The sequence below is a fragment of the Ursus arctos genome, unplaced genomic scaffold, assembly GCF_023065955.2.
Source record: "Ursus arctos isolate Adak ecotype North America unplaced genomic scaffold, UrsArc2.0 scaffold_24, whole genome shotgun sequence".
Taxonomy (NCBI): Eukaryota; Metazoa; Chordata; class Mammalia; order Carnivora; family Ursidae; genus Ursus; species Ursus arctos.
The window spans coordinates 25,098,189-25,119,257 of NW_026622919.1; positions in this window are offsets into that span (position 1 = coordinate 25,098,189).

A 21,069-nucleotide genomic window follows, 5' to 3' on the forward strand; every position below is an offset into this window, starting at 1 on the left:
CACAGCTGGATGGTGCAACAGGGATGGCGAGCTGCTCTGCAAACTGGTGTCCTTTCCCTTCTGGGCACACAGCCAGACCGCATCCCACCTCCCCTACAGTCAGATGTGGCCGCGCGACTGGGTTCTAGCCTGTGAAATATGCCCATTCTTCTAGACCTGCTGTAACTGTACAAGTCATCCTCACCTGTGTGGCTCTTCGCGCTCTTTCCCCTTGCATTACCGGATGTCAACACCAGGGCGATCTTGGAAGCCCCGTGGAAAGCGGCAGAGCCCAGGTATTTGGAGATCTCCACCTCCAACCAACCACCAGCACCCGGCCCACCTGGGACTGTTTATGTGAATGAGAAACGAACTCCACTGGGTTTCTGCCATTATCATCCTTGGGCTTGTTCACTGCAGCATTAACTCAGACTGATAATCCAGGGAGCCACAAAGCTTGCAGGCCACCAGATCGCTTAGCTCCTGTCCCCCCCAGCCATTCCGACACCTGCTCGGCACTTTCGGCTCCCAGCCTCGATCGGATGTGGAAATGTTCGGGAACACTCCCGATCACACTGGGCACAAGCCGAGTCATTTGCTTCGGGTCCCTGGGCTGTGGTCTGCTGTACCAGCGTGTGGAGCCGGGGCCCTATAAAATGGTCAGTCTGTCCTCTGAAGGTGGCTTGAGTTGCTCCTACCTGGGACCCTGACCTCAGCCAGGACCAGCTGTCTCCAAAGTGATGGCGCATCTGTGCTCGGATCCTGTTTGATCTTCTGTCCCCAGCACAAAAGACACCACTCTCGGTGGGGCTAGCTCAGAGAAAAGCAGGGGGCACAGATGTGAACGGAAGTGAACGCATTTCCCAGACTCCCGCCCCCAGGGACCCATGGCTGCCACTTAAGGCCAGGCCTCTCTCCTTGTTGAGGAGCTTGGCTTTTGGGCTGTAGGGTTGCGGGAATGGTGATGGAGTTTCTCTCATCTCTGTGGATCCCCAGAAATGTTGGGGTGTCTGACAGAATCGACTCAAACTGGTCAAAACAGACCAAGGGGCCTCTGTCGGTAGGACGGTGGGGAGAGCCCCAGAGTGGCCACAGCCGGGGCGTCTCTGAAGAGCGTGGCCCCCCGGGGCTCCCAAGCCGGAGGCAACTCCATGCCCACCCCATGGCTTCCAGCCCCAGCCGCTGAGAGACGGGAGCAGAGCCGGTCCTGACGGGGCTGGCGTGGCCATCACCGGAGCCAGAAAGGGCTTCAGCCTGAGTCCCGGCCTGACCCTGCAGCCTGGGCAGGGCTGGGTGAGAGAAATAAAAGCTTCGCTTTCACCAACATTCAGAAATAGCAAGAAGCACCTTTATTCTAAAACCTGTGTCTGCAGACAAAAGCAGACTGAATTACTTTCCTGCTTGATCTTTCTTAGTATGTGAAACAAAGGAACCTAGTTTAGATGGGGTGGGGGGGAAAAAGGAGAAGCATCTAGTGAGTTCCCCGAGCTGCTTTCTGTCTGAAGTGATTGACAATAGGTATAGTTCACGAACAATCTTTGCATCCTCTCCTATCCATGCTTTATGATTTCATACAATTATCTAAACTGTGTTTTGCAATCTTGATATTTATAATGGTGACGATGGTGATGATAATGACGAATATTTTTATTGCTTCTAAGTTTCAGATACAGCTCTTCAGTGATGTCTGGTCCTTAAATCCTCAAAATATTCCTGCGGAATATGTAGGAATCCCTACTTCTCCCATTTTACAGATGAGGAAACTGATGTACAGAGATATGAAGAATTGTATTTATAAAGGAAAAACAGGGGGCCCTGGGTGGCTCAGTCGGTTAAGCGTCCCGCTCTTGATCTCAGCTCAGGTCTTGACCTCAGGGTAGTGAGTTGAAGCCCTGCATTGGGCTTCATATGGAGCTTACTGGAAGGAAGGAAGGAAGGAAGGAAGGAAGGAAGGAAGGAAGGAAGGAAAGAAGGAAAAGCAGACTCTAGAAAAAAAATGACAACAAAAAAATTCTCATCTTTTTAAGTAGAGTGGTGGGACAGCAGTCAAAGTCTCTTAGTGATAGAGGCCAGAGAAGAGTCTCCTTTAACTGTCCTTGGGACCTTTGCCTGATGAGTCAGATAATCAGGGCTCTGTGGAGCCCGGGAGTTCATTAATATTCCCCAGCTTTTCCCATTAGCACAGAGTAAGCACACTATTTTAATAACCACAATACTGCTTTTTGGGGGGATGTCAAGGAAATTGCTTGGTCCATTGTTCCCTTATAAGAAGACTAAACAAAAGAAATTTCTATAATTGTCATTCTGCGCTTTTGTCTTGAAAGGGAAGACTTCTACTTTCTGATTTCACAACTCCTTACAAAGGGGAGGCGGGGAGGGTTGCTGATCAAAGGCAATGGGGGGGGAGGGGAATCCACCTTGAAAGTGTCAATACCGAGCTTCAGGCCCTGGCTGCCCCTGGAGAGGCCCTGGCGAGACCCAGCAGGGCCCAGGAGGGTGACATTTGGGACCCACGGGCCTGAGGATCGGCCGGCTGGCTCAGAAGCCACCCTGCCCCGGCCTGGAACTCTTTCAAGATCACACTGGACAGCATCTGGAAGGTTCTCTGGGTACATGGTGACCGATTGCAGGTCTGACGCTTAACCGACTGAGCTGCCCAGGCGAGTCTGTGGTTTAAAGCCAGGAGATTCGTAGCGATTTGGTAACAGAGCCACAGGAAATATGTGGGATGTGAAAAGACACGCTGTGGGGTGACATTAAGGCGGGACACTGCGCGGTGTTAGAGCAGGACCTGATGATCTGATGGTCTGTGGGTGGGCTGCTCTGGCTGGGAGGCGCCCGCATAGGAGCCATGACAGCGGAGAGGCGGGTGGAGGTGCAGATGCTGGTGGGCTGCTGGTTTGTCACCCCATCCCCCGGTCCTCCTTCATCTTCCCACCTCTTCCAGAAGAGATGTAAGGATGCCCTCCCCCGCCACCAGGTTCTATTCCTCTCTCCTCCTCCACCTTCCTCCACTCCCCCACAGTTCCCCAGAAGCTGACCTAAAGCCAGGCCTCTGGGGGAGGGCGATGGGCAAGACGAAGATGAACAGGGTCAACATGGGCCATCGAGGAGCATGGTAGGGGATCCAAGGACCCTGAAGGGTGCCCTGCTTCTTAGCGCCAGGGCAATAGGCCCCGGGGGCAGACCTCCTCCCTACGCACTGCGCACTGCGTGCAGGCCTGCGTTCCCGTCCTGCATTCCCATCCTGCCCCTGCTAAGCCCACTCCCCCCCAGGGGGCTGTGGCGAGCCAGGCTCGCTCCCTCAAGAGTGGGGAGGGCAGGCCCTGAGGCCTGGGCTCTGCCCCTTCCCGCAGTGGTGGACCCGATGAGCGGAGTGCTCTCTGCCCCCCTTGACAGCCTCCTCCCACCCGCACCTGGCAGCCTGATCCCCCTCCCTGGGGAACGTTCCCAAGTCACAGATTCCTCAAGAAGGCACTCAAGGCTCATCTCTCCCAAGAAAGCTACCCCTGGGACCAGACTCGCTGACTGCACTGGACCATTTCCAGTTCAGGGGGAGGTTTTGAGGAGAAACACTCAATTTTGGAAGAGCTGGGTCCACCTCCTAGAGAGGAAGGGCCGCGTGCTTCGGGCTGCCTCAGGGGGGCCTCGGGGTGCCAGGCGGGGTGCAGCCGGCAGCAGAGAAAGTCTCTGGTGTACCCATCCCACACAGGCGCAGCTTGCTTAAAGCAATGCCTCCACTGGCTTTTAGAGAGAAAGGCAAATTATTTGTCCAACTCAAAGGCAGACAACTTTCATTTATTTAAAAATTCTTTCACGGCAGATTAGGGGTGCCAAGAGCGTGGGGAGGCAGGGAATGGGGAGTGACAGCTTTGTGGGTACAAGGTTTCCGTTGGGAGAGATGAAAATGGAACTCGACAGAGATGGTGCTTGCACATTTGTACTAAATGCCACTGAATTGTTCACTTTAAAATGGCTATTTTTATGTAATGTGTGAATTTCACGTCAATTTAAAAAATTATTCTTTTTCTTTTCCAACAAAATTTGTCACGTGTTGACTGTTCCATGTACTGTTGTATGTCATGGAGACATATTGAGAGGAAGATACATGAGATGCTGACCCCCCGTGAGATAAGATCTTGTGAAACATACAGACAAAGATAATACAGTGGTGAAGAACTGGGCAGAAAGGAGGTGACCAATGAATATTTGTTAAATAAAATATAAATGGATATGGGAGCTCGTAGGAGATCTATGTAACCCAGTTTGAGAAATCACAGAAGGCTTCCTGGAGGAAGTGGCATCTAAACCAAGACCTGACAGATGAGTAGGAGTTAGCTTGGCTGAGCTGTACGATGTGCAAATGTCCAGGGTTTAGTGTGAGTGAGGCAGGTTCCGGGAATGGAGAAATATCCAGTAAGGCTTGGAACTACTGCTGGGGGCAGTGGGGGAGGACTGTGCCAGGAGGCTTGAGGAGAAGGTGGGAGCCAGCAGAAAGGCCTCAGAATTATGCTAACATTTGTTTGCCTAGCTTTCTTCCTGCCAACAGCACCTTGATTTTTCCTTTTGGGAATATATTTCTCCCCCATTCCCAGCCATATAGTAGAATCATTAGAAAATGATTAGTCTTGAGTATGTATTACTTTGTGTGAGTCAAATTCCTGACAGATAGATGAAACGGCGAGAGGTGTTGGGGGGGAGAGATGAAAACTGGTTACTAGCCATTTGCCAGCACGCCATGTCTGTACGGGGGAGACACTATCAAAACCGATCCTAAGACCCATTTTGTACACCCTTCTGAGCTCCCGGAGCATCCCTTCCCAGCCAATGCCAGAGCTGTTCCTTGAATATGGGGGAGTTCCAGCCCCCCCTTCCACCACGCAGGACACAGTCAGATTGGGGGTTTGTTGGGGATGGAAGCGTGGCAGTGTTTAACTCCAATCACAGTATTAGGGGAACTAAGCCAAGAAATGCATCAGGGTTCCATCTCTGCGAAACTGTTGGCAGAATACTGTAGAAAAGAGAAAATCGACAGAGCAGGAGTTGTGGGTATCTGGAATGACCTTCTGGAAGAGGAATGTGAGGTCTGGGTGCAGGGCCGCAGCGACGTTCAGGGTGGATGTCGCAGTGTGGTCAGAGGCTGGAGGACCGGGCGGGGGTCTTCACAGACCTTCCCTGAGAGACGCTGCCGAAGGAAGGCCGTGGGCGGGGGGTATGTGTCTGCGGCATCCAACAAAGATATTTTTTGGGATGGATTTGTCCTGGAGAGGGGAAGGAGATTTGTGAGTAAAATGCCAAGTTCCCAGGAAGTAATGTGACCTGCTGTTCCTGACGTTAGCTGTCCCCCCCCTTCTTACCGATGAAGCTCCGATTCTTTCTTGTGTCAGCAGTCCTGGGCTTTGTGGGCTCCTTCCCAGTGGGGGAATTATGATGTCTCACTCCTCGGGACAGTGATTGATTTAGGCACGGGACCTGAAGGGAGGGAAGCCTGTGGAGATGCCTTTGGGAAGGAGTTTCTCCTCTTCTAGAAACAGCTGTTGAGGGAAATGCCCCAACCCTTTCTGGGTGTGTTGGTCTCTGTGGAGGGTTGGAATGGTGGAAGCTACTTTGTGACCATGAGGAGTCAAGGCAACATGGCGAGGGCAGGTGACATCCCATCATATCCTTCATCGGAGCCATCCCTGGGGGACAGGGGGTGGGAAGAGGCCTAGAGGCCTTGGGGTTAGTCAAGGAAGGCTATGATTCCTCAGGACCGTGATGCTGAGGGACCTCTGAGGGGCCAGAAAGGAGATGAAACGAGTAGAGGAACCACTCTTGGCCAGGACGATGGTGTCGTAAACCAGATGCCTAACGAGGAGAACAGAGAGAAGTGGATAAGCAACGGGTATCTTGGAAGCAACTTGGTAGTCACCTGACTAGAGAGGATGAAGCAGACAGGAGTCACAGATGTCCCTATAGTAAGGGACACGCTCCTCTTCATCCGGACCGACCACACAGCCCTGTCCTCCACGGCTCTAGCCCATCTTTCCAGATACATCCTTCCCCCCTCACCTCCTGCGTCTCTAGAATCCAGTCAGCTGTGTGCATCTTTTGGTTTCTCACAGGTTCCTCTGCCCTCTGCCCTCAGCCTGGAACATTCCATTCACCCTTCCCTGCCAGACTCCGACTCACTTTTCAACCTTCTTCCTCCTAGGTGCTCGGGACAGCCCTGGTCTGGCTCACCCACCATCCTGGGCTTCCTCAGCGCCCCCCGCCCCGTGATGAACCCGAGTCCAGCCTGCTGCTCCCTCACGGCTCTGCAAGTGCCACCAGGACGAGGCCAGCTCCCGACAGCCCTGCCACGGCCTCCCAGGAGGGGACGCGGCTGCAGATTGAGTCCCTCACCAGCGGCCAATGACGCACTCAACCCTGCCCGAGTCATGAAATCTCCATCCCCCCCAGCGCAGATCATGGGGCAAGGAGGGGGTTCAGAGAGCTTCTAGTGGGGAGCCCATCACGGTGCTGGGATGGTGGTGCCCTTGGCAACGGCACAGAAATGTCCCCATACCTGGCCCTGCGAATCTCTCCATCCGACGGCTCCTGAGTGGCATTCTTGATAATAAACTGGGAATAGTAAGTAATCTATTTCCCTGGGTTCCGTGAGCTGTTCCAGCAAATTCTCAAATCTGGGGAGAGGGTTGTGGGAACCCCCCAAATTTACAGCTGGTCAATCAGAAGTCCTGGCATCCGGAGTGGGGGCCGTTCTGGGGGATGGAGCCCTTAGTCTGCGGGGTCGGACGTGAACTCCGGGTACTCAGTGTCAGAACCGAATTAAATTGCGGGAGACCTAGCTGCAGTGGTGATGGGGAACGGGTTAGTGGGGGGCCCTCCCCACACACATTTGGTGATGGAAGTGTTCTGTGGGTAGAAACAGACCACAGTCGTGGGTGACTGGGAGGCACCGGGTGCTCGTTGCTTCTCAGCGCCCTGGCTGCTGCCCTGGTTTGGGGGAACCAGACCCATCTCCAGGCTGATCTCCTAAGCTTCTGAGCTGACCAGGGGTGCCCAGCCCCGGGGGTTCTCACAGAACCACAAAGTGTCCAAAAATTGTGAGAAAACACACATAACATAAAAGTTACCATTTTACCCATGTGTCAGGTGTACAATTCAGTAGCATTTAGTACATTTACAGTATGGGGCAACCATCACCATCACCTGCTTCCAGAACATTTCCATCACCCCCGAAGGAAATTCTGGGCCCGTTAGCAGTCACTCTCCGTTCCTCCCAGGTCCTGGCAACCGCTAGTCTGCTTTCTGTTCCTCGGCGTCTGCTCTGGACATTTTATATAAATGGAATCACGTAGCACCGGACCCTGGAGTCCAGCTCCTTCTACTTAGCATAGTGATTTTATTTTATTTTATTTTATTTTTAAAGATTTTATTTATTTATTTGACAGAGAGAGAGACAGCCAGCGAGAAAGGGAACACAAGCAGGGGGAGTGGGAGAGGAAGAAGCAGGCTCCCAGCGGAGGAGCCCGATGTGGGGCTCGATCCCAGGATCCTGGGATCACGCCCTGAGCTGAAGGCAGACGCTCAACGACTGAGCCACCCAGGCGCCCCTAGCATAGTGATTTTAAGGTCCACCCCGGTTATAGCACGCATCGTGGTCTCGTGGTTGAGTGATAGTCCATCGCACGGCTAGACACCGCATTTCCAGATCTGTTCTTGAAGCCACTGGAAGGGAGAAGAGCCTCCTTGCAGGGCAGGTGTATGCTGGGGGCTGGTGAATACAGCCAGGAGCACCATGACCCTGGAAGCACTTTTGAACCCTGCCGTGTCTCCTTCCCTTAGATGACTTATTCGAGCCTCCCAGGGGGAGATGGGAGGTCTCCTTGCCCACCAGGGGACGCTGCCAGATCGGTGAGCCTTCTGTTCTGTCTGCCGTGTCCCTTCTGTGCCCACGTGGGGCTTCCCCACCCCAGCAGGGGGGCGCCGGGACAAGTTTGGTTCTAGAAAGTTGGTTCCTGCCTAGGCTGCTGGTGAAATTCCACCTTGCAGTGTTTTTCTTCCCTTGGTTTACTTCTCAAATATTTGAGTGATCGAAACTTTGTCCTTGGGGAGTGCCAGGCTGCTTCTCGATTGTGGTCTACAGCCAGGGGGAGTGTGTGAAAAGACCACTTCCCTTTCCCGGTAGGATCAGGACAAGCTCTGCAAGGCCTCCAGGCGATTCTTATGTGTACCAGGCTTGGGGTTCTCTGCAAGACCCTCCTTCAAGTTCAGGGCCAGAGGGGGACCGTGTACTTTCTGCAGCCAGTATAGGCCTATCTTCCAAATTATAGCTTCTAGGCTGAGAGCTCATGTATTCTTTTTATAAATCCAGCAAGGACACCAACCAGAGTGGTGTCTTATTCTGTGGGCTACGCCTGTAAAGTTTTATTCATCATTCAACAAAACTGTATGCCAGGCACCAGGCTAGGTGTGGGAGACACAGTGGTGACTACGACACAGTCCCTGCCTTCAAAGATCTGGAAGTCTGGTTGGGCAGACACGTAGTCACGTTGCAGCGTGATGACTGAGACTGGCAGGATGGCAGGACAGTTGCCCCAGGTCAGGGAAGCGTGAAGCAGAAAGCAGTTCTTTTTTTCTTTTCTTTTTAGAGAGAGAGAAATTGAGAAGCAGAGACCTACACCAATGCAGTCAAAGGCATTTTAGCATTCTAGATTTTTTTCCAGTCATGATTCAAGACATAAAAATGATAAGTTTGGAGGTGCCTGGCTGGCTCAGTCGGTAGAGCGTGTGACTCTTGATCTTGCGGTCAGGAGTGCAAGCCCCAAGTTGGGCATAGACCTTACTGGAAAAAAAAATAATAAACTTGGTTCTGGACATGCTGTTCAAGTCTTAGGCCAGAGAGGAAATATCTTCCCTATTAGTCCATTATGGAAGATGACCCGTAGATAAAAAGAACTGTACGAGCTTAGGTTAGAAGAAGCTGTCGGACTCTGGAGTGGGTTGTAAGCGGAATCGACTCCCTGTATGAGAAGACAACTGGCTAGACGCCTTTGGGGAACGAAGAATGTTTCTGGAGGTCTCAGGGTCTGCAGAGATGCCTCTGAAGTCTCCTGGCGAAGTCATGGTCATGAAGCCGTGGTGTGAAAGGCCATCTAGGCAAGTGGCTCAAAACCCTGGCTGAGCCTTCAGATTCGTCTGGGAGCTCGAAAGCTGTCACACCTGGGCCCCACTCCTGAGACTTCGAGTTAATTAGGGTGGCACTCAGGTGCTGGTGCTTTTTAGAGGCTCCCAGATGACTCCCCTGGGCAGCCAGCACTGAAAAGCCCCGGCTGTGGGGGGAGGGGCAGCGTGGTGCAAGAGGAGGGGTGGTGAGGACACACACAGCCTTGACACCCCCCTCTGCACAACAGTGTGGGTAGTAAGGAGATGGGGGAGGGAGGTGGGTGGAAACAAAGCGGGGGGGGGGGGTCATATCCCTAGAGCAAAGCGTCAGAAGGTCACGCGCTCCAGAGAGATGGAGAAAACCAGGTTGGGGGCCACAGGCAGCTACTGGTGGCTTTGGTAGCAGATTCACTGGCAAAGTGCATGTGGGGAGCTGGATCGGAGCTTGTGGACTTGGGGGGGGCAAGAAAAGGGACATAGAAAATGCAGACCAACTTGGCAGCGATGAGAGGTAGGGTTGTGGATGGAAGGGGAATGTGGGGTGGAGGGAATGGTTTCCTTGTTTAGGATGCGAGAGACTTGAGGGTGTCTGAATGCTAATGGAAATGATCCAGTTGAGAGGAGGCGTAACTGATGGCATCAAGTTGTTAAGAAGGAGGAAGGGGAAAGAAGGAGAGAGAAGAGGAGGGAAGGGAGAGAAGGGGAGGGAAGGGGAGGGAAGGGAAGTGGAGGGAAGGGGAGGGAAGGGAAGGGGAGGGGGGAGAGGGAAGTGGAGGGAAGGGAGGGAAGGGAAGTGGAGGGGAGGAGAGGGAAGTGGAGGGAAGGGGAGGGAAGGGAAGGGGAGGGGGGAGAGGGAAGTGGAGGGAAGGGAGGGAAGGGAAGTGGAGGGAAGGGGAGGGAGGGGGAGACATCCAGCACACCAGTGGCAGCATCAACCTTAAATCAATCGACGGACACCTCATCTATTGTGACAAGATGGAAGATGGAGAAGATGGGGCGAGAGAGGAAAGTGGCTCACCTTCCAGGGTGGGTTCCAAGATCCCACATTCACACCGGTTTACTCAGGGATGGGGTTATTTACAGAGGTACTTGGCCTTGACACAAACCCTCTCTCCACTTCTGCTCTTCCATGAAAACAGTCTGGTCCTTTCTCTTTCCTCTCTTCTCCCCAGTGGCAGCCAGACCAGGAGCCACTGTCCCAGGATGGGTTAGCTGGTAGGGGTCCCCACCATCCCCTCTTTCACGCCCACCTTCTCCACCCGCTGCTGGGTGTCCAGTCAGTCAGCCCGCGTTGACCCGCGGCGTGCAGCCTGGGAGGACGCTGGGAGGTTGAAGCCCGCCCTGAGGCTCCCGGCCTGAGCTCCCCCCTCAGTCAGGGTCTACTTTACTAGGGGGTCTCTGCAGACGGAGAGGGGCTCGGGCACAGTCCCTAAGACACTAACATTGATGGACGCGGGTACTGTTCTTGGTCCTGCCGGCCCTTGTCTTTTGTGTGTGCGGTCCCTGGCCGGGAAACCCCGAGGGGCGGAGGGTCCAGTCATGGAACCCTCATCCTGACACCCTAATACCCTCGCTCTCAGTTGGAGGGGTCTTTGCCCCCTCTGATCCTGGAGTACCTGAGGCCACATTGGGCAGACATGCAGACTCAAGGTCACTGTCCCTGGGTTTCAAGGTCACTGTCCCCGGGTTGGAACCTGACCTTATGGAGGAACTGACTCCCTTAAACAGGCATCCTGTGCCCCCTCTTCACCTTCTAGCTCACCCCCACTTCTCTGCTGCTGACTCCACGTTAGGAACAGCACCTCCCAAGACTTCGGGGAAGCACCTCCCCTCTCTTCTGCTGTGATGCCTGCCCACGGCGCTGAGGCACCTTCCTCCAGGCCCCTCGCCGGCAGGAAGTTCTCCTGGTGGCTCCTGACAAATGCGCCTGGCCCATGTTCTGCCCCTATTCTGTGTCCAGCTGACCTCAGCCTGCTTCATGCTCCCAGGAGATTCCCAAATACTGACACGGTGAGTGGTTCTTACATGCTCCATCGCCGGCAAGCTAGAGCAGTGCCTACGCAATAGTCTCCTGGGGTCTACGCTCCGCTCAGCTACATGCTGGGTTTGTCTCTGTGTGTCTGTCTGTTTTCTCAAATCCCCACCCCAACACCTGCCCAAACAAAATCCAAAGTGCAAAGGAAACATGTTTTTAAATGGAACGTAAAATCAGGGCCTCCTTCCTGGTGGTGGTGTAGACATTGGGTTAGAGACTCTCCCCTCTGAGTCGAGCCCATGGGGACTTGTGTGGACTCACTCCTCTCCAGTCTCCGGGGCTGTGGTCCAGTTCTGGAATGTTCCATATAGGTCGCCTGACACCTCACAGCTTGCTTGTGTGCTGCTCCCTCCTTGCCTGGCTGCCTATGGCTCATCGTTTGGTGTCCACACCACTTCGTCTGGAAGCCCTTCCCTGACCCCAGCTCTAAATTGGAAATGGGGTTCCTAACCCCTGATGCTCTTCCTTGGAATCTGAGCCAGCCAGGTGGTCCGAGTCGGCTCCAGCTGACCCCCTGCCCTGTGCAGGTGGAGAAATGGGCCAAGGAGAGCAGGCCGGCCTGGCCCAACTGCCAGGTATATCTGGCACCTCTAAGCACCCCCGAAATGTGCCATTTACATTCGTGTGAGCATTTGTCCAGGATCTGTCTCCGACCCCGGAAATTCCAAATCCGTGACCGACGAGGCCATTTCTTCCACTCCACCCGTCTCCCCAGGTCTAAGTACAACCCGGGACACACAGTGACTCCTCAGAAATGCTTGCTGAGTAAATAGTGAATAATCATCACCCAAAGGGTGACTTGGGTCTGTTGGCTTAGGGTCTGTTGAAGGTTAAAAGAAAAACAAAGGTTGTGAAACTCTGGTTTCAGGCGTGCATACGCCTGTGTGTCTCCAATCACAACGAAGAACGTATTTCTTGCTGTGTGTTGCTGTCAGGACATCTGGGGACCCCGGCCGTGGAGCAGTTTTCTTGCCCAGGGGTCACAGATGGCAGGGAGGCTGGGTTCCAAGCAGCCTTTCCTCAGCGCCGGCCTCCGGAAAGCCTGTCCGAGGACAGCAGCCCGCTTGCCCTGCGGGGTAGGTCCAGGCTTCCAGCCATTGGGCTCAGCTCTCGACTGCTCTGGCCATGCACGTCCTGCTGGGTGTCTTTACTTTGAGACCGTCTTGACCATGGGTTTCTGTTAAAGAGGAAAACAAGGATGAGAACACAGTCCAGGGAAAGCCATGAGCCGAGGTGTTTTGCAGGAACTGAAAGGGGCAAGTCCCGGTGGGGGTGCGAATGAAGCGTTGACCTTGGCCTTCTGGAGCGGGTGGCATGGGCCCACAGGTTTGTATAGTGTTGATTTAAACAAGTCCCGTTGTCCGCTGGGCAGGAAAGTCTTCAGTGAGGTCCGGCAACAGCCTGGCCTCCGAGTCACTCCGACACTTGTCCTTCCTCAGCCTCGGCTGCCTGGAGGGAGTCGTGAGGAGATCTGCTGTCAGCCTTGACTGTCCCAGGTGAGGGCCGTCCCCCGTGGAGCACATTTCTTCTTCGCTTTGGGGGGCAGTCATGTAATCCTCCGCGTTCCCTTCCTCGCCTCCTTCCCCTTCCCCCCCTTCCCTCACCACTTTCATGAGCTGAGCGAAAGCATAGGGCAGTCCCCGGCCTATCAGCCTAGTCCCCCCCGCCCCCAGGCCACTTCCCTGAGGGCCCCCAGGCACTGACACATATTGGCCATGCCCAGCGCCCCCTCTTCTTCTCCGCCGTCCCTCCCGCCTCGCCCCAAGCAGACAGCCTGCCTCCCTCCCCCCTACGTTGTATGAACCCAGGGCCTTCCTAAGGTTCTTCGCCCTCTCCCTCTTTGCCACATGGGACCTCACCACCTTCAGAGTCCCAGTGGCATAGCCTAGTCTTACCATTGAGTCTAAACTCCTCACCACAATCTCTAGACCCAACAGGGTCTAGCCCCCTCGGCAGCCTTGGCCACTGGCTACTTCTCTCTCCTTCTGCACTCCAGTCACACCAGCCTTGCTGCTGACCTGGTTAAGACCCTCCTCACCTCAGTTCGACCCTGCTTCCTCCGCTTGACCCACGCCTTCCCCTCCCTGGATGTCCCCGGCCTCCCGGCCTCCTTCCTAGCACGCACCACTCATAGTTATAAAATCCATGTTTCCTGAGTGCATGAGTGTTGCATGACAAACCCTTTCCCTGGGGCTGGCCCCGTACCCCCTCTAATCGTCGCGTGGTATGCGTGGTATGCTGTGACCTGCCCAGCAGTTCCGCTCCCACCTAAACCACCTTCCCACCACCTGCCTCCGTGTCTGGGGCTCCATCTTGATGCAGGCTTGCGACCGTGGACGTGCACACGCCCCCAGAGCTCTGCTCTCACCTGACACTGGCCTCCCTTCCTTCCTTAGGGCAGGGTTCCATTGTGAGATGGTCACTGTCAAGGTGGGCTAGGCCCCTTCCTAGGGACCTCCTTTGCTCAGCTTCTCCTGGGGGTCACAGTTGCGAGCAAGTTCTGTTTAACAAAAAGCGGGTCATATCCTCTGTGGGCAGAGCAGTCTTCCAACTTCCGCTTCCAGGGCCTTTGGGGCTGGCTCGGCCCCTCTTTATTGTAGCCTGCAGGTATCCCGCAGAACCACGGGGATCTCCGAAAACCCACATCCATCCTTACCTAACAGCCCATTGCCCTGCACAGCCATTGACTCCAATTCTAAAAGCAGAGTCTAGTTCACAGTGTAGACAAAACCAGGAGCTGCAAGAATGAGCCACCCCACCAGCTAGTGGGTCCCAGGAAAGCCTGCTGTGGCGGATGCCATGGATGCCCTGCCCGAAGCCAGTGAGAACTCCCTGCTCCCCTGCGGCACAGCAAGGGCCATCACCCTCCGGACCCCATGCAGCTAGTCATGTGGGATGGTGCTGCCCCCTGTGTGGGTGTCCCCCTCCCCGAGGAGACGCATGCAGTTCCACGAGCTTTGGCCCTTCCTCCTAGTCGGGTCCGGAACGAGGCAGTGTCTGGGGGGGCAGCCATCCCTCCTTGTAAGGGACAAGAGCCACGTGCTGAGGAGGACAGAGAAGACAGAAGCCAGGGCCCTGAGGACTTAGCCAAGCTGCCGGGGACTTCTTGCTCTGTGAGAACGGTCACCTAGGCATTGAAGCCACAGGGGTCAGAGGCTCTGTGACACGTGCAGCTGGATGCACTCCTGACCGGCCGTTCCTTTGACTGGATCTTTAACCCTCCGGATTGTTGGGCTCCCGCTGACCAAATGCGTGTGCTCACACCTCCCCCAGACCTGGCAGTGAGAGCCGCCCACTGTCACTCCTCTGTCTCAGTTCACTGGCACCGAGATCCCCATGGGACTGGACCCTCACGCTGGCGGCCACCCTGGGCCTCTATTCCCCTTCCTGGCCGTGGGGGCCCGCATCTCTGCTGCCAGCCGACTCCGGGTCCCTGGCAAGATAAGCAGTGTCTTCAGGGTTCACTGTGTGGTCCAGGCGTGGGCTCCCAGAGGCCTACCCCTGGCCTCTGGACTGCCCTGCCAGCACTGTTCCTGGTGGTGTCCAGCAGTAGAGTTTCTTGGACATTTTGAGCAGAGAGAACGGCCTGAACGACGTACAGACAGCATGGTACCCACAGGTGAGCAACTGTTCTTCTCCGCCCAGGACTAAGGTGTTCCCTGGAGACTGGACTTTCATGCTAAAACTAGGCCAGTTGCAGGCCAACCAGGACACCCTCGTGGGACATTGGGAGAATGCCAGCTGGACCAGCAAGGCGAGCTGTGAGGCTGGGGAGGTGGCAGGAGCAGATCTCAGAGGGCTCCGGAGGCCATTCAATTCCGATTGGGAAGGGCTTTGAAAAGTTCTAGGCCAGTGTATTCGTTTCCTGGAGCTGCGGTGGCAACCCGCCCCAGACACAGTGCTTAGACCAACAGAAAAGTACTGTCTCGCAGCTCTGGAGTCAGAAGGCCGCAATCAAGGGATCAGCAGGCTGCGGTCTCCTTGGAGCCCTTAGGGGAGGAACCCTTTCTTGCCTCTTGCAGCTTCTGGCGGCCAGGGCTCTCCTGGGCTTGTAGCCGCATCCCTCCCATCTACCTGTCTACATGTGGCCCTCCCCTCTTCGGCATCTCAGATCTCCCTCCGCCTTTCTCTTATGAGGACAGCTGCCACTGGATTTAGGGCGCCCTTGGATAATCCGGGATAATCGCATTCCAAGATCTTTAATTTCCTCGGCAAAGATCCTTTTCCCAAGCAAGATCACATTCACAGGTCCTGGGGGTTAGGACACGGACATATCTTTCTGGGGAGCCATCATTCAACCTTCTAGAGCAAGGAACGTGACATGTTCGAGTTTGGAATTTGAAAAGATCGCTCTGGAAGCAGGGAAGAGCATGGTTGAAGAGGGCCTCGTGGAAGCCTGGGGAGGAGCCAGGGGATGCATGCAGGAAGAGCGGCATGGGGGGGGGTGTGTGTGGTGGACCCCACTGGGGGCATCTTTCTTCTGCCTCCAGAGCTGTCCACATGATGCCCAAGCCTTCTCCAACCAAACAGCCCAGGGATGCCCCTTGCAGACTCTAAGCTCCTTCTCACCCAGAGTGGCTGGCGGGGCCCAGGGGCGAGCATACCCTCCCTTGCCTGCCTCCAGCGGGTCTTCCAAGTTCTGGTTTCCTGCCCTAGGACAACTGGTCTCTCTCAGGTATGACTGACACCCAGGAATATTCACCCCTGCTCTGCAAGGGCACTGTCTGCTTGATGAGATCATCGATTCATTCAACATACACTGGTTGAGTATGCGCTCTCCGCCTGCCATGGGTTCGCAGCCTGGTCCGGGTGATAGATGAGGCATTTCGATGCCACGTAAACTGTGCCCAGGGATATCACAGGCATCCCAGGAAGGTCACGGGCTCAGGCCACACTCACGAAGGGCCTCAAATGTGGAGTTTTGACATTATCCCTGTACCAATTTATACCCACTCGAACAGCGATATGTCCTGACGGGGTGCAATGATTAAAACTTACCCCGGGTTTTATTTATTTATTTATTTTTAAAGATTTTATTTATTTATTTGACAGAGAGAGAGACAGCCAGCGAGAGAGGGAACACAAGCAGGGGGAGCGGGAGAGGAAGAAGCAGGCTCCCAGTGGAGGAGCCCGATGTGGGGCTTGATCACAGAGCACCAGGATCACGCCCTGAGCAGAAGGCAGACGCCTAACGACTGCACCACCCAGGTGCCCCTACCCCAGGTTTTATAACCGAGTTTTGGCCTTTTGTTTTGTTTTGCTTTTTCATTGTAAAAACAATACCAGGAACTCCCCAACTGAGAAGTAGCGAGGGCCTTCCTCAGCCTCTGAGATCGGGAAGGTCTCCTGAAAGGCTCGGGGCTTCTAGAATAGGCTGGGTAGGAGTTGGCCCGGAGAAGGGAGGGTGTCCATGGCTGAAGACGACATAGGAGGGGCTGAGGGGGAGAGATGGCGTGGAGCTTTTACAGATCTGAAAGAGCAATGTGGCAGCTTCCAGGGTTTGAGAGAAAGAGGAACAAATGATAAGACTGGGGAAGGAAACTGAGGCAGAAGTTCGTGGTGGTCCAGGTTAAGTGCTTCGGTCTTCATCTCGAAGGCGTGGAGAAGCCTTAAGGAAGCCATCTTGAAGCCGGAAGTCTTGAAGTAACGGTCAGTCGGGAAAAGGCCTGTTTCTCGCCACCCCCCCCCCCACCATGTGGGACCCCTGCAGCGGGGATTAGGAATGCGTCTGGTTTCAGAGCACACGTGCCCCCCCGCGCAGCAGCGTGCAGGTGAGCAGGGAGACCCACGGGTCTGAGACCTTCTCATTCCTCTCTCATCTGGAGGAAGAAAACCGTAAGGCAGAGAGGGAGGGAGCTTGTGGGTAGAGTAGCCAGAGGAAGCTTCCAGGATAGGGACGGTCTGAGCAGGAGGGAGGCTATGCCCCAGTGTGTGGCCTTCCCCCCTGAGCCCTCAGGCCTGGAAAGTGTGGAAACAGGGGCTGTTGCTCTCCCCCAGCAAAGCGGAGCAGGGGACCCACAGCAGCCCCGCAGCCCTGGGGCCTTCTGGCTTCTTCACTCCCGTGTTTGTCTTGGCTGAGAGCAGCTCGGGGCTTTTTGAAGCTGAGTCTGTGAAGGCAAGGGAATCAGGACACGGGATCACAGAGGAGGGAGCTGGAAGGGGCCTCAGATGGGGAAGTAGAGGTGGTTGTGCAGTGGGTTGATGGCGGACCAGGCTGAGAATCCAGGACTCCTCACACAGTGCTCAACCTTAGTGCCACGAAGCTGCCCCAGTGGCTGAGGACTCTGACGCAGGGCTGAGATCCATTGAGCACTTGCTGCCCACCTTCTCCAGGAAGGCATCTGGGGGCTCACAGGTGCCCAGAAGTTGTGTCTCCTGTTCTTGCTTCAAGACACACAGATCCGTTCAGACACCAACCAGCTTCCAGGGACTCAGCCCCACCAGCAGGACTCCCCCCCGCCCCCCCGAGCCCGGGCAGGGGTCTAAGGAGTCCTGGCTGGCCTAGGGGGTTGGGCCAGGCGCCACCACAGCCAACCCCGTAATTCTCAGATCTTGATTCAGTGTTGCCTCTCCCGAGGCCCAATGGGGACCCTCCCATGTCCTGCTCTGCACAGATGCTGACAAGTCACGTGTCCCACAGCTGAAGGCCTCCCCTGTCCGCCTCCACCATCTGCTGAGGCCTCATAATTATTCCAAAACCCGGTGGCGTCTCACTCTGAGGGGAGAGTTCACACAGCCCTGTAATGTAACCCAGGCCCGCGGCCGCTCAGGCGGGGGTCCCCAGCTGGGTAATGAGCTGCCCGCTTTATTGAATTCCCCGGCTTGGGTCTGACTAAAGGCCGCCTTCAGCCGAGGGAGTCTGGGCCTTCTGAGACCCCATCTAAGCACCCTCGCTGGGGCCTTCTTTCTCCCTAGCGCCGTGATTCTTGCTCCTTACATTCTTCCTTCTCTCAAATATGTTGAAATCAAGGATCCGGGCAAGGGGGCTCCCAGGGGGCTGGCCTCCCCCAACTGTTTGGGAGAAGGTGTAGCTGCCTGAGATCTGGGGGCCCAAGCAGGGTGGACCAGAACGGGCTGCTGGTTTGACTTTGCTGGGGCCGCCCCCCTGCAGAAGCAGGTCCTGCAGCTCCCACCCCCACCCCATCTCCCAAACCTACTGACTTTCCTCTCACCTCCCCTTTTTGGAGGCCTGGGCCCTGCAGAGGGAGGGCCTTGGCCAAGGAGGCCGCAGTGTGGGCCAGGTCTTTCCAACGGGGAGTGGAGGAAAGCGCCTTCTGGGCTCCGTCTTGCAGACTCCCGCTCAGGCTTCAGGACCCACCCCACCTCACGTCTGCAGCTCCGGACCTCTCTCCCCTTCACTGCCCCCCCCAGCACTTGTGGGGGCCTCCAAGATGGCCTTCACTTGATAAGTCATGTGTTTGCGTGCTGTGCTCTCTCTGTGGATAAGGACCGTCGTCTTCTCTGTATACCCAGAACGAAGCACATAGTAGGTGTTTTAAAAACCATCAAGTAAGGAAAGAGAGAGGAGAGGAGATGCTGCAAGAGACAAGAGGTTTGGTCCATGCGTGAGCACCATGGCATCTGAGATGTTGGCGTGGCCTCACCGTCGTCCCCACCACGCGTGCGGCTGGTCTCCGGAGGGGAGAGGCCTGGCCGATCGGGAAAATGATGTCAGCTGTGTTGTCCTGTCCAGGCCCCAGTGGCTGGGAAGTTGTTTTGTGAAAGGTGAACCTGAGGTCAAGGGTCACCCAGAGTCCACTGCCCAGGGTCACTTCCTGCAGCTGCCCCTAGAGCTGGCCTTGAACCCAGCCTGGGGAGTGTGAGGGGGCCGTGTTCCCTCCACCTCCACGTTGGTGGGAGCTGGAGGCAGCTCTTCTGAGTCGAAGGCACAGCCCAGCCCTCTTGTGACCAAGCTGAGCCCGATGTCCCTGGGGAGGGGGAAAGGCAGGTGACACAGCTGAGTTCAGGTCACTTGCTCAGGTGACTCAGCCCCGGCTATACTCCCCTGACACTCATGCTGGTGGTTGGGAGGCCTGGGGGGGATGGTGGGAAGGGGCCGCAGAGCCCTCCTTCAGTACCTGGGCTCTGGTGAGGGTGGGGTGCCTGCCACCCTCCGGAGAAGACCGAGGCAGGGTAGCCTGATCTGAGGGGCTGTGGGAGGGGCCCAGGAGGAGACTTCAAAGCGCTCCCAGAACAGCTGAGAAACACGCTGGGCTGGCGCGGCGGCCAGCGGGGGCCTTTCTGGAGAGGCTGGAAGCGTGCATGGCTTGTGTGAAGAGCACAGAACTGGGGTCCGGGATGGGAGGCTGGGAGCCGCGGGGCCCTGGGCAGGCCCAGCGAGCCTTTCTGTGACTCGGTTTCCTCTCTCGTACAACGGAGCTCCAGCGACATCTCCCGGGCTCCCTCCTGGGGCTGGCGGGAGGGTCAGTGGGACGATAGGGGTGAAAACGCTGTGTGGGCTCCGAGCCTTGATCAGATGTTATTTATTATTCTGAGCCGTGTTTTTGTGGGAGACTTGGAAGCGCCGAGAGGGAGAGCCGGGGTGTTCTAGGCCCCTTCTTCCCTGATGCTGTTTTGAAAGTTCTCAGGGTGGAATGGCCAGAAATGGGGCCCTGGGAGGGAAAGAGGCCCGTGGCTCTTGACAGGGCGGACGAGCTGGGCGGACGGAGGCCTTTTTCAGTCAACCCCGACGAGAGAGAGAGAGAGAGAGAGAGAGAGAGAGAGAGAGAGAGGAGCGGGTGGGGTGGAGGAGCTTCCCCTGTTTTTCTGCCTGTCCCCTGCCGCCCACCTCTGCTCTGCCCACCCCCAGGCCCTCCCATCACCTCTGGCGGTCTCAGGTGCCTCCCCAGAGATAAGCCTCCTCTCCCTGGACACTTGTCCTCACGTAACAGGGCTATGACAATTTTTCTTAGTCCTGCTTAGACATGTGTCACCATCCATTCCCCTTTGTGATTTCAAAGGAGGCTGCGCGAGCCGCATTCGTCAAGCGCAGGGCTGAGGCCGGCTCGGAGCAGCTGGAACACGGGTTTATGAAATTACAGGGAATTCAAAGCAGCCGGCGTCGGCCGCTGTCTGACTTCATTACCGGGCCCGGCCTCGGAGAGAACTTTATTCCAATAATTTAGGGGATTAGGATCTGACACCCTTCATTAGCTCTTTGACATAAGCAGAAAAGACAAATCTTGCAGACTGACCCACACGATGGGGAAGAACTGGCGGAGGCCCGGAGAAGGTGACACGCCACCCCTCGGGGAAAAGTCTGGAGGGTGATCAGAAGTCTTGTGCGGCCTTTTCGGAGTCAAATGAGATGATGAACCCTAGCCCTTGAGGTGAGAGTGGACCTGGAAGAGAAGGGGCCTGGGTTCAGGACTCAGTTTCCCCACCTTTGAAATGAGAGCACTGCTGGGGGCTTCCCAGGTCCCTTCTGGCTCTGGCGTGGGCTGGACCTACCCCATCTACCGTCCCTGGGACGTAGCAGCTCACTTACCACCCCTCGAACCCTCTGTGGTTCGGCCTTTAGAAGGCCATCTCTCTTGCAGGGATCGGTGTCCCCGCTCCCTCACACCCTCTGGTCAAGTGACCCCTGCAAATATGTTTAGCCAGCTCACTTTTCCGTGGTGTTTGAGGTACCTGACATTTCCTGCCACAGGGGGGAGAAACAGCCCCCACCCCCTCCAGCGGCAGCTTCTGCCTCTTTCCCTGCCCACACCCCCCATACGGCATGATGTTTCCACAAACTTCTTGTCTCTCCTATAAAACCAGAGTCGGAGCTGTACCTTGATAGAAGTTCTGACAGCCAGGTGGGCGGGGGTGGGGGTCCCAGAGGCCCCTGCCTGCACCCTGCAAGCTGGCGTTTCCCGTGTTAACGGTGGCATCCCATAGCTGTGCGACGGGAGGTGAGTTGC